Source organism: Asterias amurensis, chromosome 12, assembly GCF_032118995.1.
Source record: "Asterias amurensis chromosome 12, ASM3211899v1".
In the NCBI taxonomy this organism is placed as follows: domain Eukaryota; kingdom Metazoa; phylum Echinodermata; class Asteroidea; order Forcipulatida; family Asteriidae; genus Asterias; species Asterias amurensis.
The window spans coordinates 5820870-5839890 of record NC_092659.1 but is presented as its reverse complement, the minus strand read 5'-3'; positions in this window follow the sequence as shown (position 1 = coordinate 5839890).

Sequence of the window (19021 nt, the reverse complement as noted above, 5' to 3'; positions counted from 1 at the left end):
ATATCTATCGAATGGTGCTAAACTTATTTAGATTGATCAAGTATTTGGGGTCGAATTGGCCAGTTGTAACTTGTGATTTGTTCTGTGCACAAAAATCCCATAGGGAGGCTTGTTGAGTTAGCTTCGGAGCAAAGCCGCCTACATGTCATTTTCGCTATCAAGAAGTATGCAAGCCGCCCAAAAACTTTGAAATTCGGATGCAGGGACATGCAAGGATGACTCAGGTACAAACCGCGTCTCTAGCATTTTTAGTTCCAGAATTATTCAAGAGCATAGCTGACAGTTTTTAAAAGTCCGGGCTTTCTTTTCAAGGAATATATAATTTTTTTCCATTTATCACCACGCGCCGTGTAAATCATGCATTAAATTCCCCGAATTTAGGGGTGTGTGTCGGGTCCACTCGCTGACCTCTAGACTCGCTTTGAAAATCCCCACAACATTAAGTTTGATACGAGAGGAAAGCCCTTGATCATATCTATCGAATTGTGCTAAACTTATGTAGATTGATCAAGTATTTCGGGTCGAATTAGCCAGTTGTAACTTGTGATTTGTTCTGTGCACAAAAATCCCATAGGGAGGCTTGTTGAGTTAGCTTCGGAGCAAAGCCGCCTACATGTCATTTTCGCTATCAAGAAGTATGCAAGCCGCCCAAAAACTTTGAAATTCGGATGCAGGGACATGCAAGGATGACTCAGGTACAAACCGCGTCTCTAGCATTTTTAGTTCCAGAATTATTCAAGAGCATAGCTGACAGTTTTTAAAAGTCCGGGCTTTCTTTTCAATGAATATATTTTTTTCCATTTATCACCACGCGCCGTGTAAATCAGGCATTAAATTCCCCGAATTTAGGGGTGTGTGTCGGGTCCACTCGCTGACCTCTAGCCTCGCTTTGAAAATCCCAACAGCATTAAGTTTAATACGAGAGGAAAGCCCTTGATCATATCTATCGAATGGTGCTAAACTTATGTAGATTGATCAAGTGTTTGGGGTCGAATTGGCCAGTTGTAACTTGTGATTTTTTCTGTGCACAAAAATCCCATAGGGAGGCTTGTTGAGTTAGCTTCGGAGCACAGCCGCCTACATGTCATTTTCGCTATCAAGAAGTATGCAAGCCGCCCAAAAACTTTAAAATTCGGATGCAGGGACATGCAAGGATGACTCAGGTACAAACCGCGTCTCTCTAGCATTTTTAGTTCCAGAATTATTCAAGAGCATAGCTGACAGTTTTTAAAAGTCCGGGCTTTCTTTTCAAGGAATATATAATTTTTTCCATTTATCACCACGCGCCGTGTAAATCATGCATTAAATTCCCCGAATTTAGGGGTGTGTGTCGGGTCCACTCGCTGACCTCTAGACTCGCTTTGAAAATCCCCACAACATTAAGTTTGATACGAGAGGAAAGCCCTTGATCATATCTATCGAATGGTGCTAAACTTATGTAGATTGATCAAGTATTTGGGGTCGAATTGGCCAGTTGTAACTTGTGATTTGTTCTGTGCACAAAAATCCCATAGGGAGGCTTGTTGAGTTAGCTTCGGAGCAAGCCGCCTACATGTCATTTTCGCTATCAAGAAGTATGCAAGCCGCCCAAAAACTTTGAAATTCGGATGCAGGGACATGCAAGGATGACTCAGGTACAAACCGCGTCTCTCTAGCATTTTTAGTTTCAGAATTATTCAAGAGCATAGCTGACAGTTTTTAAAAGTCCGGGCTTTCTTTTCAAGGAATATAAATTTTTTTCCATTTATCACCACGCGCCGTGTAAATCATGCATTAAATTCCCCAAATTTAGGGGTGTGTGTCGGGTCCACTCGCTGACCTCTAGCCTCGCTTTGAAAATCCCCACAGCATTAAGTTTAATACGAGAGGAAAGCCCTTGATCATATCTATCGAATGGTGCTAAACTTATTTAGATTGATCAAGTATTTGGGGTCGAATTGGCCAGTTGTAACTTGTGATTTGTTCTGTGCACAAAAATCCCTAGGGAGGCTTGTTGAGTTAGCTTCGGAGCAAAGCCGCCTACATGTCATTTTCGCTATCAAGAAGTATGGAAGCCGCCCAAAAACTTTGAAACTCGGATGCAGGGACATGCAAGGATGACTCAGGTACAAACCGCGTCTCTCTAGCATTTTTAGTTCCAGAATTATTCAAGAGCATAGCTGACAGTTTTTAAAAGTCCGGGCTTTCTTTTCAAGGAATATATATTTTTTTCCATTTATCACCACGCGCCGTGTAAATCATGCATTAAATTCCCCAAATTTAGGGGTGTGTGTCGGGTCCACTCGCTGACCTCTAGCCTCGCTTTGAAAATCCCCACAACATTAAGTTTAATACGAGAGGAAAGCCCTTGATCATATCTATCGAATGGTGCTAAACTTATTTAGATTGATCAAGTATTTCGGGTCGAATTGGCCAGTTGTAACTTGTGATTTTTTCTGTGCACAAAAATCCCATAGGGAGGCTTGTTGAGTTAGCTGCGGAGCAAAGCCGCCTACATGTCATTTTCGCTATCAAGAAGTATGGAAGCCGCCCAAAAACTTTGAAATTCGGATGCAGGGACATGCAAGGATGACTCAGGTACAAAACCGCGTCTCTCTAGCATTTTTAGTTCCAGAATTATTCAAGAGCATAGCTGACAGTTTTTAAAAGTCCGGGCTTTCTTTTCTAGGAATATATATTTTTTTCCATTTATCACCACGCGCCGTGTAAATCATGCATTAAATTCCCCAAATTTAGGGGTGTGTGTCGGGTCCACTCGCTGACCTCTAGCCTCGCTTTGAAAATCCCCACAGCATTAAGTTTAATACGAGAGGAAAGCCCTTGATCATATCTATCGAATGGTGCTAAACTTATTTAGATTGATCAAGTATTTGGGGTCGAATTGGCCAGTTGTAACTTGTGATTTGTTCTGTGCACAAAAATCCCTAGGGAGGCTTGTTGAGTTAGCTTCGGAGCAAAGCCGCCTACATGTCATTTTCGCTATCAAGAAGTATAGAAGCCGCCCAAAAACTTTGAAACTCGGATGCAGGGAAATGCAAGGATGACTCAGGTACAAACCGCGTCTCTCTAGCATTTTTAGTTCCAGAATTATTCAAGAGCATAGCTGACAGTTTTTAAAAGTCCGGGCTTTCTTTTCAAGGAATATATATTTTTTTTCCATTTATCACCACGCGCCGTGTAAATCAAGCATTAAATTCCCCGAATTTAGGGGTATGTGTCGGGTCCACTCGCTGACCTCTAGACTCGCTTTGAAAATCCCCACAACATTAAGTTTGATACGAGAGGAAAGCCCTTGATCATATCTATCGATGGTGCTAAACTTATGTAGATTGATCAAGTATTTCTGGTCGAATTGGCCAGTTGTAACTTGTGATTTGTTTTGTGCACAAAAATCCAATAGGGAGGCTTGTTGAGTTAGCTTCGGAGCAAAGCCGCCTACATGTCATTTTCGCTATCAAGAAGTATGGAAGCCGCCCAAAAACTTTGAAATTCGGATGCAGGGACATGCAAGGATGACTCAGGTACAAAAACGCGTCTCTCTAGCATTTTTAGTTCTAGAATTATTCAAGAGCATAGCTGACAGTTTTTAAAAGTCCGGGCTTTCTTATCAAGGAATATATATTTTTTTTCCATTTATCACCACGCGCCTTGTAAATCATGCATTAAATTCCCCGAATTTAGGGGTATGTGTCGGGTCCACTCGCTGACCTCTAGCCTCGCTTTGAAAATCCCCACAACATTAAGTTTGATACGAGAGGAAAGCCCTTGATCATATCTATCGAATGGTGCTAAACTTATGTAGATTGATCAAGTATTTGGGGTCGAATTGGCCAGTTGTAACTTGTGATTTGTTCTGTGCACAAAAATCCCATAGGGAGGCTTGTTGAGTTAGCTTCGGAGCAAAGCCGCCTACATGTCATTTTCGCTATCAAGAAGTATGCAAGCCGCCCAAAAACTTTGAAATTCGGATGCAGGGACATGCAAGGATGACTCAGGTACAAACCGCGTCTCTCTAGCATTTTTAGTTCCGGAATTATTCAAGAGCATAGCTGACAGTTTTTAAAAGTCCGGGCTTTCTTTTCAAGGAATATATATTTTTTTCCATTTATCACCACGCGCCGTCTAAATCAAGCATTAAATTCCCCGAATTTAGGGGTGTGTGTCGGGTCCACTCGCTGACCTCTAGACTCGCTTTGAAAATCCCCACAACATTAAGTTTGATACGAGAGGAAAGCCCTTGATCATATCTATCGAATGGTGATAAACTTATGTAGATTGATCAAGTATTTGGGGTCGAATTGGCCAGTTGTAACTTGTGATTTGTTCTGTGCACAAAAATCCCATAGGGAGGCTTGTTGAGTTAGCTTCGGAGCAAAGCCGCCTACATGTCATTTTCGCTATCAAGAAGTATGCAAGCCGCCCAAAAACTTTGAAATTCGGATGCAGGGACATGCAAGGATGACTCAGGTACAAACCGCGTCTCTCTAGCATTTTTAGTTCCAGAATTATTCAAGAGCATAGCTGACAGTTTTTAAAAGTCCGGGCTTTCTTTTCAAGGAATATATAATTTTTTCCATTTATCACCACGCGCCGTGTAAATCATGCATTAAATTCCCCGAATTTAGGTGTGTGTGTCGGGTCCACTCGCTGACCTCTAGCCTCGCTTTGAAAATCCCCACAGCATTAAGTTTAATACGAGAGGAAAGCCCTTGATCATATCTATCGAATGGTGCTAAACTTATGTAGATTGATCAAGTATTTTGGGTCGAATTGGCCAGTTGTAACTTGTGATTTTTTCTGTGCACAAAAATCCCATAGGGAGGCTTGTTGAGTTAGCTTCGGAGCACAGCCGCCTACATGTCATTTTCGCTATCAAGAAGTATGCAAGCCGCCCAAAAACTTTGAAATTCGGATGCAGGGACATGCAAGGATGACTCAGGTACAAACCGCGTCTCTCTAGCATTTTTAGTTCCAGAATTCTTCACGAGCATAGCTGACAGTTTTTAAAAGTCCGGGCTTTCTTTTCAAGGAATATATATTTTTTTCCATTTATCACCACGCGCCGTGTAAATCATGCATTAAATTCCTCGAATTTAGGGGTGTGTGTCGGGTCCACTCGCTGTCCTCTAGACTCGCTTTGAAAATCCCCACAACATTAAGTTTGATACGAGAGGAAAGCCCTTGATCATATCTATCGAATGGTGCTAAACTTATGTAGATTGATCAAGTATTTGGGGTCGAATTGGCCAGTTGTAACTTGTGATTTGTTCTGTGCACAAAAATCCCATAGGGAGGCTTGTTGAGTTAGCTTCGGAGCAAAGCCGCCTACATGTCATTTTCGCTATCAAGAAGTATGCAAGCCGCCCAAAAACTTTGAAATTCGGATGCAGGGACATGCAAGGATGACTCAGGTACAAACCGCGTCTCTCTAGCATTTTTAGTTCCGGAATTATTCAAGAGCATAGCTGACAGTTTTTAAAAGTCCGGGCTTTCTTTTCAAGGAATATATATTTTTTTCCATTTATCACCACGCGCCGTCTAAATCAAGCATTAAATTCCCCGAATTTAGGGGTGTGTGTCGGGTCCACTCGCTGACCTCTAGACTCGCTTTGAAAATCCCCACAACATTAAGTTTGATACGAGAGGAAAGCCCTTGATCATATCTATCGAATGGTGATAAACTTATGTAGATTGATCAAGTATTTGGGGTCGAATTGGCCAGTTGTAACTTGTGATTTGTTCTGTGCACAAAAATCCCATAGGGAGGCTTGTTGAGTTAGCTTCGGAGCAAAGCCGCCTACATGTCATTTTCGCTATCAAGAAGTATGCAAGCCGCCCAAAAACTTTGAAATTCGGATGCAGGGACATGCAAGGATGACTCAGGTACAAACCGCGTCTCTCTAGCATTTTTAGTTCCAGAATTATTCAAGAGCATAGCTGACAGTTTTTAAAAGTCCGGGCTTTCTTTTCAAGGAATATATAATTTTTTCCATTTATCACCACGCGCCGTGTAAATCATGCATTAAATTCCCCGAATTTAGGTGTGTGTGTCGGGTCCACTCGCTGACCTCTAGCCTCGCTTTGAAAATCCCCACAGCATTAAGTTTAATACGAGAGGAAAGCCCTTGATCATATCTATCGAATGGTGCTAAACTTATGTAGATTGATCAAGTATTTTGGGTCGAATTGGCCAGTTGTAACTTGTGATTTTTTCTGTGCACAAAAATCCCATAGGGAGGCTTGTTGAGTTAGCTTCGGAGCACAGCCGCCTACATGTCATTTTCGCTATCAAGAAGTATGCAAGCCGCCCAAAAACTTTGAAATTCGGATGCAGGGACATGCAAGGATGACTCAGGTACAAACCGCGTCTCTCTAGCATTTTTAGTTCCAGAATTCTTCACGAGCATAGCTGACAGTTTTTAAAAGTCCGGGCTTTCTTTTCAAGGAATATATATTTTTTTCCATTTATCACCACGCGCCGTGTAAATCATGCATTAAATTCCTCGAATTTAGGGGTGTGTGTCGGGTCCACTCGCTGTCCTCTAGACTCGCTTTGAAAATCCCCACAACATTAAGTTTGATACGAGAGGAAAGCCCTTGATCATATCTATCGAATGGTGCTAAACTTATATAGATTGATCAAGTATTTGGGGTCGAATTGGCCAGTTGTAACTTGTGATTTGTTCTGTGCACAAAAATCCCATAGGGAGGCTTGTTGAGTTAGCTTCGGAGCAAAGCCGCCTACATGTCATTTTCGCTATCAAGAAGTATGCAAGCCGCCCAAAAACTTTGAAATTCGGATGCAGGGACATGCAAGGATGACTCAGGTACAAACCGCGTCTCTCTAGCATTTTTAGTTCCGGAATTATTCAAGAGCATAGCTGACAGTTTTTAAAAGTCCGGGCTTTCTTTTCAAGGAATATATATTTTTTTCCATTTATCACCACGCGCCGTCTAAATCAAGCATTAAATTCCCCGAATTTAGGGGTGTGTGTCGGGTCCACTCGCTGACCTCTAGACTCGCTTTGAAAATCCCCACAACATTAAGTTTGATACGAGAGGAAAGCCCTTGATCATATCTATCGAATGGTGATAAACTTATGTAGATTGATCAAGTATTTGGGGTCGAATTGGCCAGTTGTAACTTGTGATTTGTTCTGTGCACAAAAATCCCATAGGGAGGCTTGTTGAGTTAGCTTCGGAGCAAAGCCGCCTACATGTCATTTTCGCTATCAAGAAGTATGCAAGCCGCCCAAAAACTTTGAAATTCGGATGCAGGGACATGCAAGGATGACTCAGGTACAAACCGCGTCTCTCTAGCATTTTTAGTTCCAGAATTATTCAAGAGCATAGCTGACAGTTTTTAAAAGTCCGGGCTTTCTTTTCAAGGAATATATAATTTTTTCCATTTATCACCACGCGCCGTGTAAATCATGCATTAAATTCCCCGAATTTAGGTGTGTGTGTCGGGTCCACTCGCTGACCTCTAGCCTCGCTTTGAAAATCCCCACAGCATTAAGTTTAATACGAGAGGAAAGCCCTTGATCATATCTATCGAATGGTGCTAAACTTATGTAGATTGATCAAGTATTTTGGGTCGAATTGGCCAGTTGTAACTTGTGATTTTTTCTGTGCACAAAAATCCCATAGGGAGGCTTGTTGAGTTAGCTTCGGAGCACAGCCGCCTACATGTCATTTTCGCTATCAAGAAGTATGCAAGCCGCCCAAAAACTTTGAAATTCGGATGCAGGGACATGCAAGGATGACTCAGGTACAAACCGCGTCTCTCTAGCATTTTTAGTTCCAGAATTCTTCACGAGCATAGCTGACAGTTTTTAAAAGTCCGGGCTTTCTTTTCAAGGAATATATATTTTTTTCCATTTATCACCACGCGCCGTGTAAATCATGCATTAAATTCCTCGAATTTAGGGGTGTGTGTCGGGTCCACTCGCTGTCCTCTAGACTCGCTTTGAAAATCCCCACAACATTAAGTTTGATACGAGAGGAAAGCCCTTGATCATATCTATCGAATGGTGCTAAACTTATGTAGATTGATCAAGTATTTGGGGTCGAATTGGCCAGTTGTAACTTGTGATTTTTTCTGTGCACAAAAATCCCATAGGGAGGCTTGTTGAGTTAGCTTCGGAGCAAAGCCGCCTACATGTCATTTTCGCTATCAAGAAGTATGGAAGCCGCCCAAAAACTTTGAAATTCGGATGCAGGGACATGCAAGGATGACTCAGGTACAAACCGCGTCTCTCTATCATTTTTAGTTCCAGAATTATTCAAGAGCATAGCTGACAGTTTTTAAAAGTCCGGGCTTTCTTTTCAATGAATATATTTTTTTCCATTTATCACCACGCGCCGTGTAAATCAGGCATTAAATTCCCCGAATTTAGGGGTGTGTGTCGGGTCCACTTGCTGACCTCTAGACTCGCTTTGAAAATCCCCACAACATTAAGTTTGATACGAGAGGAAAGCCCTTGATCATATCTATCGAATTGTGCTAAACTTATGTAGATTGATCAAGTATTTCGGGTCGAATTAGCCAGTTGTAACTTGTGATTTGTTCTGTGCACAAAAATCCCATTGGGAGGCTTATTGAGTTAGCTTCGGAGCACAGCCGCCTACATGTCATTTTCGCTACCAAGAAGTATGCAAGCCGCCCAAAAACTTTAAAATTCGGATGCAGGCAAATGCAAGGATGACTCAGGTACAAAACGCGTCTCTCTAGCATTTTTAGTTCCAGAATTATTCACGAGCATAGCTGACAGTTTTTAAAAGTCCGGGCTTTCTTTTCAATGAATATATATTTTCCATTTATCACCACGCGCCGTGTACATCATGCATTAAATTCCCCGAATTTAGGGGTGTGTGTCGGGTCCACTCGCTGACCTCTAGCCTCGCTTTGAAAACCCCCAAAGCATTAAGTTTAATACGAGAGGAAAGCCCTTGATCATATCTATCGAATGGTGCTAAACTTATTTAGATTGATCAAGTATTTGGGGTCGAATTGGCCAGTTGTAACTTGTGATTTGTTCTGTGCACAAAAATCCCATAGGGAGGCTTGTTGAGTTAGCTTCGGAGCAAAGCCGCCTACATGTCATTTTCGCTATCAAGAAGTATGCAAGCCGCCCAAAAACTTTGAAATTCGGCTGCAGGGACATGCAAGGATGACTCAGGTACAAACCGCGTCTCTCTAGCATTTTTAGTTCCAGAATTATTCAAGAGCATAGCTGACAGTTTTTAAAAGTCCGGGCTTTCTTTTCAAGGAATATATAATTTTTTCCATTTATCACCACGCGCCGTGTAAATCATGCATTAAATTCCCCGAATTTAGGGGTGTGTGTCGGGTCCACTCGCTGACCTCTAGACTCGCTTTGAAAATCCCCACAACATTAAGTTTGATACGAGAGGAAAGCCCTTGATCATATCTATCGAATTGTGCTAAACTTATGTAGATTGATCAAGTATTTCGGGTCGAATTAGCCAGTTGTAACTTGTGATTTGTTCTGTGCACAAAAATCCCACAGGGAGGCTTGTTGAGTTAGCTTCGGAGCAAAGCCGCCTACATGTCATTTTCGCTATCAAGAAGTATGCAAGCCGCCCAAAAACTTTGAAATTCGGATGCAGGGACATGCAAGGATGACTCAGGTACAAACCGCGTCTCTCTAGCATTTTTAGTTCCAGAATTATTCAAGAGCATAGCTGACAGTTTTTAAAAGTCCGGGCTTTCTTTTCAAGGAATATATATTTTTTTCCATTTATCACCACGCGCCGTGTAAATCATGCATTAAATTCCCCAAATTTAGGGGAGTGTGTCGGGTCCACTCGCTGACCTCTAGCCTCGCTTTGAAAATCCCCACAGCATTAAGTTTAATACGAGAGGAAAGCCCTTGATCATATCTATCGAATGGTGCTAAACTTATTTAGATTGATCAAGTATTCCGGGTCGAATTGGCCAGTTGTAACTTGTGAGTTTTTCTGTGCACAAAAATCCCATAGGGAGGCTTGTTGAGTTAGCTTCGGAGCAAAGCCGCCTACATGTCATTTTCGCTATCAAGAAGTATGCAAGCCGCCCAAAAACTTTGAAATTCGGATGCAGGGACATGCAAGGATGACTCAGGTACAAACCGCGTCTCTCTAGCATTTTTAGTTCCAGAATTATTCAAGAGCATAGCTGACAGTTTTTAAAAGTCCGGGCTTTCTTTTCAAGGAATATATAATTTTTTCCATTTATCACCACACGCCGTGTAAATCATGCATTAAATTCCCCGAATTTAGGGGTGTGTGTCGGGTCCACTCGCTGACCTCTAGACTCGCTTTGAAAATCCCCACAACATTAAGTTTGATACGAGAGGAAAGCCCTTGATCATATCTATCGAATTGTGCTAAACTTATGTAGATTGATCAAGTATTTCCGGTCGAATTAGCCAGTTGTAACTTGTGATTTGTTCTGTGCACAAAAATCCCATAGGGAGGCTTGTTGAGTTAGCTTCGGAGCAAAGCCGCCTACATGTCATTTTCGCTATCAAGAAGTATGCAAGCCGCCCAAAAACTTTGAAATTCGGTTGCAGGGACATGCAAGGATGACTCAGGTACAAACCGCGTCTCTCTAGCATTTTCAGTTCCAGAATTATTCAAGAGCATAGCTGACAGTTTTTAAAAGTCCGGGCTTTCTTTTCAATGAATATATTTTTTCCATTTATCACCACGCGCCGTGTAAATCATGCATTAAATTCCCCGAATTTAGGGGTGTGTGTCGGGTCCACTCGCTGACCTCTAGCCTCGCTTTGAAAATCCCCACAGCATTAAGTTTAATACGAGAGGAAAGCCCTTGATCATATCTATCGAATGGTGCTAAACTTATTTAGATTGATCAAGTATTTCGGGTCGAATTGGCCAGTTGTAACTTGTGATTTTTTCTGTGCACAAAAATCCCATTGGGAGGCTTGTTGAGTTAGCTTCGGAGCACAGCCGCCTACATGTCATTTTCGCTATCAAGAAGTATGCAAGCCGCCCAAAACCTTTAAAATTCGGATGCAGGGACATGCAAGGATGACTCAGGTACAAACCGCGTCTCTAGCATTTTTAGTTCCAGAATTATTCAAGAGCATAGCTGACAGTTTTTAAAAGTCCGGGCTTTCTTTTCAAGGAATATATAATTTTTTCCATTTATCACCACGCGCCGTGTAAATCATGCATTAAATTCCCCGAATTTAGGGGTGTGTGTCGGGTCCACTCGCTGACCTCTAGACTCGCTTTGAAAATCCCCACAACATTAAGTTTGATACGAGAGGAAAGCCCTTGATCATATCTATCGAATGGTGCTAAACTTATGTAGATTGAACAAGTATTTCGGGTCGAATTGGCCAGTTGTAACTTGTGATTTGTTCTGTGCACAAAAATCCCACAGGGAGGCTTGTTGAGTTAGCTTCGGAGCAAAGCCGCCTACATGTCATTTTCGCTATCAAGAAGTATGCAAGCCGCCCAAAAACTTTGAAATTCTGATGCAGGGACATGCAAGGATGACTCAGGTACAAACCGCGTCTCTCTAGCATTTTTAGTTCCAGAATTATTCAAGAGCATAGCTGACAGTTTTTAAAAGTCCGGGCTCTCTTTTCAAGGAATATATAATTTTTTCCATTTATCACCACGCGCCGTGTAAATCATGCATTAAATTCCCCGAATTTAGGGGTGTGTGTCGGGTCCACTCGCTGACCTCTAGACTCGCTTTGAAAATCCCCACAACATTAAGTTTGATACGAGAGGAAAGCCCTTGATCATATCTATCGAATTGTGCTAAACTTATGTAGATTGATCAAGTATTTCGGGTCGAATTAGCCAGTTGTAACTTGTGATTTGTTCTGTGCACAAAAATCTCATTGGGAGGCTTATTGAGTTAGCTTCGGAGCACAGCCGCCTACATGTCATTTTCGCTACCAAGAAGTATGCAAGCCGCCCAAAAACTTTAAAATTCGGATGCAGGCAAATGCAAGGATGACTCAGGTACAAAACGCGTCTCTCTAGCATTTTTAGTTCCAGAATTATTCACGAGCATAGCTGACAGTTTTTAAAAGTCCGGGCTTTCTTTTCAATGAATATATATTTTCCATTTATCACCACGCGCCGTGTACATCATGCATTAAATTCCCCGAATTTAGGGGTGTGTGTCGGGTCCACTCGCTGACCTCTAGCCTCGCTTTGAAAACCCCCAAAGCATTAAGTTTAATACGAGAGGAAAGCCCTTGATCATATCTATCGAATGGTGCTAAACTTATTTAGATTGATCAAGTATTTGGGGTCGAATTGGCCAGTTGTAACTTGTGATTTGTTCTGTGCACAAAAATCCCATAGGGAGGCTTGTTGAGTTAGCTTCGGAGCAAAGCCGCCTACATGTCATTTTCGCTATCAAGAAGTATGCAAGCCGCCCAAAAACTTTGAAATTCGGATGCAGGGACATGCAAGGATGACTCAGGTACAAACCGCGTCTCTAGCATTTTTAGTTCCAGAATTATTCAAGAGCATAGCTGACAGTTTTTAAAAGTCCGGGCTTTCTTTTCAAGGAATATATAATTTTTTTCCATTTATCACCACGCGCCGTGTAAATCATGCATTAAATTCCCCGAATTTAGGGGTGTGTGTCGGGTCCACTCGCTGACCTCTAGACTCGCTTTGAAAATCCCCACAACATTAAGTTTGATACGAGAGGAAAGCCCTTGATCATATCTATCGAATGGTGCTAAACTTATGTAGATTGAACAAGTATTTCGGGTCGAATTGGCCAGTTGTAACTTGTGATTTGTTCAGTGCACAAAAATCCCACAGGGAGGCTTGTTGAGTTAGCTTCGGAGCAAAGCCGCCTACATGTCATTTTCGCTATCAAGAAGTATGCAAGCCGCCCAAAAACTTTGAAATTCGGATGCAGGGACATGCAAGGATGACTCAGGTACAAACCGCGTCTCTCTAGCATTTTTAGTTCCAGAATTATTCAAGAGCATAGCTGACAGTTTTTAAAAGTTCGGGCTTTCTTTTCAAGGAATATATAATTTTTTCCATTTATCACCACACGCCGTGTAAATCATGCATTAAATTCCCCGAATTTAGGGGTGTGTGTCGGGTCCACTCGCTGACCTCTAGACTCGCTTTGAAAATCCCCACAACATTAAGTTTGATACGAGAGGAAAGCCCTTGATCATATCTATCGAATTGTGCTAAACTTATGTAGATTGATCAAGTATTTCGGGTCGAATTAGCCAGTTGTAACTTGTGATTTGTTCTGTGCACAAAAATCCCATAGGGAGGCTTGTTGAGTTAGCTTCGGAGCAAAGCCGCCTACATGTCATTTTCGCTATCAAGAAGTATGCAAGCCGCCCAAAAACTTTGAAATTCGGATGCAGGGACATGCAAGGATGACTCAGGTACAAACCGCGTCTCTAGCATTTTTAGTTCCAGAATTATTCAAGAGCATAGCTGACAGTTTTTAAAAGTCCGGGCTTTCTTTTCAAGGAATATATATTTTTTTTCCATTTATCACCACGCGCCGTGTAAATCATGCATTAAATTCCCCGAATTTAGGGGTGTGTGTCGGGTCCACTCGCTGACCTCTAGACTCGCTTTGAAAATCCCCACAACATTAAGTTTGATACGAGAGGAAAGCCCTTGATCATATCTATCGAATGGTGCTAAACTTATGTAGATTGATCAAGTATTTCGGGTCGAATTGGCCAGTTGTAACTTGTGATTTGTTCTGTGCACAAAAATCCCACAGGGAGGCTTGTTGAGTTAGCTTCGGAGCAAAGCCGCCTACATGTCATTTTCGCTATCAAGAAGTATGCAAGCCGCCCAAAAACTTTGAAATTCGGATGCAGGGACATGCAAGGATGACTCAGGTACAAACCGCGTCGCTCTAGCATTTTTAGTTCCAGAATTATTCAAGAGCATAGCTGACAGTTTTTAAAAGTCCGGGCTTTCTTTTCAAGGAATATATAATTTTTTCCATTTATCACCACACGCCGTGTAAATCATGCATTAAATTCCCCGAATTTAGGGGTGTGTGTCGGGTCCACTCGCTGACCTCTAGACTCGCTTTGAAAATCCCCACAACATTAAGTTTGATACGAGAGGAAAGCCCTTGATCATATCTATCGAATTGTGCTAAACTTATGTAGATTGATCAAGTATTTCCGGTCGAATTAGCCAGTTGTAACTTGTGATTTGTTCTGTGCACAAAAATCCCATAGGGAGGCTTGTTGAGTTAGCTTCGGAGCAAAGCCGCCTACATGTCATTTTCGCTATCAAGAAGTATGCAAGCCGCCCAAAAACTTTGAAATTCGGATGCAGGGACATGCAAGGATGACTCAGGTACAAACCGCGTCTCTAGCATTTTCAGTTCCAGAATTATTCAAGAGCATAGCTGACAGTTTTTAAAAGTCCGGGCTTTCTTTTCAAGGAATATATATTTTTTTCCATTTATCACCACGCGCCGTGTAAATCATGCATTAAATTCCCCAAATTTAGGGGTGTGTGTCGGGTCCACTCGCTGACCTCTAGCCTCGCTTTGAAAATCCCCACAGCTTTAAGTTTAATACGAGAGGAAAGCCCTTGATCATATCTATCGAATGGTGTTAAACTTATTTAGATTGAACAAGTATTTCGGGTCGAATTGGCCAGTTGTAACTTGTGAGTTTTTCTGTGCACAAAAATCCCATAGGGAGGCTTGTTGAGTTAGCTTCGGAGCAAAGCCGCCTACATGTCATTTTCGCTATCAAGAAGTATGCAAGCCGCCCAAAAACTTTGAAATTCGGATGCAGGGACATGCAAGGATGACTCAGGTACAAACCGCGTCTCTCTAGCATTTTTAGTTCCAGAATTATTGAAGAGCATAGCTGACAGTTTTTAAAAGTCCGGGCTTTCTTTTCAAGGAATATATAATTTTTTCCATTTATCACCACGCGCCGGTGTGTGTCGGGTCCACTCGCTGACCTCTAGACTCGCCTTGAAAATCCCCACAACATTAAGTTTGATACTAGAGGAAAGCCCTTGATCATATCTATCGAATGGTGTTAAACTTGTTTAGATTGATCAAGTATTTCGGGTCGAATTGGCCAGTTGTAACTTGTGAGTTTTTCTGTGCACAAAAATCCCATAGGGAGGCTTGTTGAGTTAGCTTCGGAGCAAAGCCGCCTACATGTCATTTTCGCTATCAAGAAGTATGCAAGCCGCCCAAAAACTTTGAAATTCGGATGCAGGGACATGCAAGGATGACTCAGGTACAAACCGCGTCTCTCTAGCATTTTTAGTTCCAGAATTATTCAAGAGCATAGCTGACAGTTTTTAAAAATCCGGGCTTTCTTTTCAAGGAATATATATTTTTTTCCATTTATCACCACGCGCCGTGTAAATCATGCATTAAATTCCCCAAATTTAGGGGTGTGCGTCGGGTCCACTCGCTGACCTCTAGCCTCGCTTTGAAAATCCCCACAGCATTAAGTTTAATACGAGAGGAAAGCCCTTGATCATATCTATCGAATGGTGCTAAACTTATGTAGATTGATCAAGTATTTCGGGTCGAATTAGCCAGTTGTAACTTGTGATTTGTTCTGTGCACAAAAATCCGATAGGGAGGCTTGTTGAGTTAGCTTCGGAGCAAAGCCGCCTACATGTCATTTTCGCTATCAAGAAGTATGCAAGCCGCCCAAAAACTTTAAAATTCGGATGCAGGGACATGCAAGGATGACTCAGGTACCAACCGCGTCTCTCTAGCATTTTTAGTTCCAGAATTATTCAAGAGCATAGCTGACAGTTTTTAAAAGTCCGGGCTTTCTTTTCAATGAATATATTTTTTCCATTTATCACCACGCGCCGTGTAAATCATGCATTAAATTCCCCGAATTTAGAGTGTGTGTCGGGTCCACTCGCTGACCTCTAGCCTCGCTTTGAAAATCCCCACAGCATTAAGTTTAATACGAGAGGAAAGCCCTTGATCATATCTATCGAATGGTGCTAAACTTATTTAGATTGATCAAGTATTTGGGGTCGAATTGGCCAGTTGTAACTTGTGATTTTTTCTGTGCACAAAAATCCCATAGGGAGGCTTGTTGAGTTAGCTTCGGAGCACAGCCGCCTACATGTCATTTTCGCTATCAAGAAGTATGCAAGCCGCCCAAAAACTTTAAAATTCGGATGCAGGGACATGCAAGGATGAATCAGGTACCAACCGCGTCTCTCTAGCATTTTCAGTTCCAGAATTATTCAAGAGCATAGCTGACAGTTTTTAAAAGTCCGGGCTTTCTTTTCAAGGAATATATATTTTTTTCCATTTATCACCACGCGCCGTGTAAATCATGCATTAAATTCCCCAAATTTAGGGGTGTGTGTCGGATCCACTCGCTGACCTCTAGCCTCGCTTTGAAAATCCCCACTGCATTAAGTTTAATACGAGAGGAAAGCCCTTGATCATATCTATCGAATGGTGTTAAACTTATTTAGATTGATTAAGTATTTCGGGTCGAATTGGCCAGTTGTAACTTGTGAGTTTTTCTGTGCACAAAAATCCCATAGGGAGGCTTGTTGAGTTAGCTTCGGAGCAAAGCCGCCTACATGTCATTTTCGCTATCAAGAAGTATGCAAGCCGCCCAAAAACTTTGAAATTCGGATGCAGGGACATGCAAGGATGACTCAGGTACAAACCGCGTCTCTCTAGCATTTTTAGTTCCAGAATTATTCAAGAGCATAGCTGACAGTTTTTAAAAGTCCGGGCTTTCTTTTCAAGGAATATATAATTTTTTCCATTTATCACCACGCGCCGGTGTGTGTCGGGTCCACTCGCTGACCTCTAGACTCGCTTTGAAAATCCCCACAACATTAAGTTTGATACTAGAGGAAAGCCCTTGATCATATCTATCGAATGGTGTTAAGCTTGTTTAGATTGATCAAGTATTTCGGGTCGAATTGGCCAGTTGTAACTTGTGAGTTTTTCTGTGCACAAAAATCCCATAGGGAGGCTTGTTGAGTTAGCTTCGGAGCAAAGCCGCCTACATGTCATTTTCGCTATCAAGAAGTATGCAAGCCGCCCAAAAACTTTGAAATTCGGATGCAGGGACATGCAAGGATGACTCAGGTACAAACCGCGTCTCTCTAGCATTTTTAGTTCCAGAATTATTCAAGAGCATAGCTGACAGTTTTTAAAAGTCCGGGCTTTCTTTTCAAGGAATATATATTTTTTTCCATTTATCACCACGCGCCGTGTAAATCATGCATTAAATTCCCCAAATTTAGGGGTGTGCGTCGGGTCCACTCGCTGACCTCTAGCCTCGCTTTGAAAATCCCCACAGCATTAAGTTTAATACGAGAGGAAAGCCCTTGATCATATCTATCGAATGGTGCTAAACTTATGTAGATTGATCAAGTATTTCGGGTCGAATTAGCCAGTTGTAACTTGTGATTTTTTCTGTGCACAAAAATCCCATAGGGAGGCTTGTTGAGTTAGCTTCGGAGCAAAGCCGCCTACATGTCATTTTCGCTATCAAGAAGTATGCAAGCCGCCCAAAAACTTTAAAATTCGGATGCAGGGACATGCAAGGATGAATCAGGTACCAACCGCGTCTCTCTAGCATTTTTAGTTCCAGAATTATTCAAGAGCATAGCTGACAGTTTTTAAAAGTCCGGGCTTTCTTTTCAATGAATATATTTTTTCCATTTATCACCACGCGCCGTGTAAATCATGCATTAAATTCCCCGAATTTAGGGGTGTGTGTCGGGTCCACTCGCTGACCTCTAGCCTCGCTTTGAAAATCCCCACAGCATTAAGTTTAATACGAGAGGAAAGCCCTTGATCATATCTATCGAATGGTGCTAAACTTATTTAGATTGATCAAGTATTTGGGGTCGAATTGGCCAGTTGTAACTTGTGATTTTTTCTGTGCACAAAAATCCCATAGGGAGGCTTGTTGAGTTAGCTTCGGAGCAAAGCCGCCTACATGTCATTTTCGCTATCAAGAAGTATGCAAGCCGCCCAAAAACTTTAAAATTCGGATGCAGGGACATGCAAGGATGACTCAGGTACCAACCGCGTCTCTCTAGCATTTTTAGTTCCAGAATTATTCAAGAGCATAGCTGACAGTTTTAAAAGTCCGGGCTTTCTTTTCAATGAATATATTTTTTCCATTTATCACCACGCGCCGTGTAAATCATGCATTAAATTCCCCGAATTTAGGGGTGTGTGTCGGGTCCACTCGCTGACCTCTAGCCTCGCTTTGAAAATCCCCACAGCATTAAGTTTAATACGAGAGGAAAGCCCTTGATCATATCTATCGAATGGTGCTAAACTTATTTAGATTGATTTAAGTATTTGGGGTCGAATTGGCCAGTTGTAACTTGTGATTTTTTCTGTGCACAAAAATCCCATAGGGAGGCTTGTTGAGTTAGCTTCGGAGCAAAGCCGCCTACATGTCATTTTCGCTATCAAGAAGTATGCAAGCCGCCCAAAAACTTTAAAATTCGGATGCAGGGACATGCAAGGATGACTCAGGTACCAACCGCGTCTCTCTAGCATTTTTAGTTCCAGAATTATTCAAGAGCATAGCTGACAGTTTTAAAAGTCCGGGCTTTCTTTTCAATGAATATATTTTTTCCATTTATCACCACGCGCCGTGTAAATCATGCATTAAATTCCCCGAATTTAGGGGTGTGTGTCGGGTCCACTCGCTGACCTCTAGCCTCGCTTTGAAAATCCCCACAGCATTAAGTTTAATACGAGAGGAAAGCCCTTGATCATATCTATCGAATGGTGCTAAACTTATTTAGATTGATCAAGTATTTCGGGTCGAATTGGCCAGTTGTAACTTGTGATTTTTTCTGTGCACAAAAATCCCATTGGGAGGCTTGTTGAGTTAGTTTCGGAGCACAGCCGCCTACATGTCATTTTCGCTATCAAGAAGTATGCAAGCCGCCCAAAACCTTTAAAATTCGGATGCAGGGACATGCAAGGATGACTCAGGTACAAACAGCGTCTCTAGCA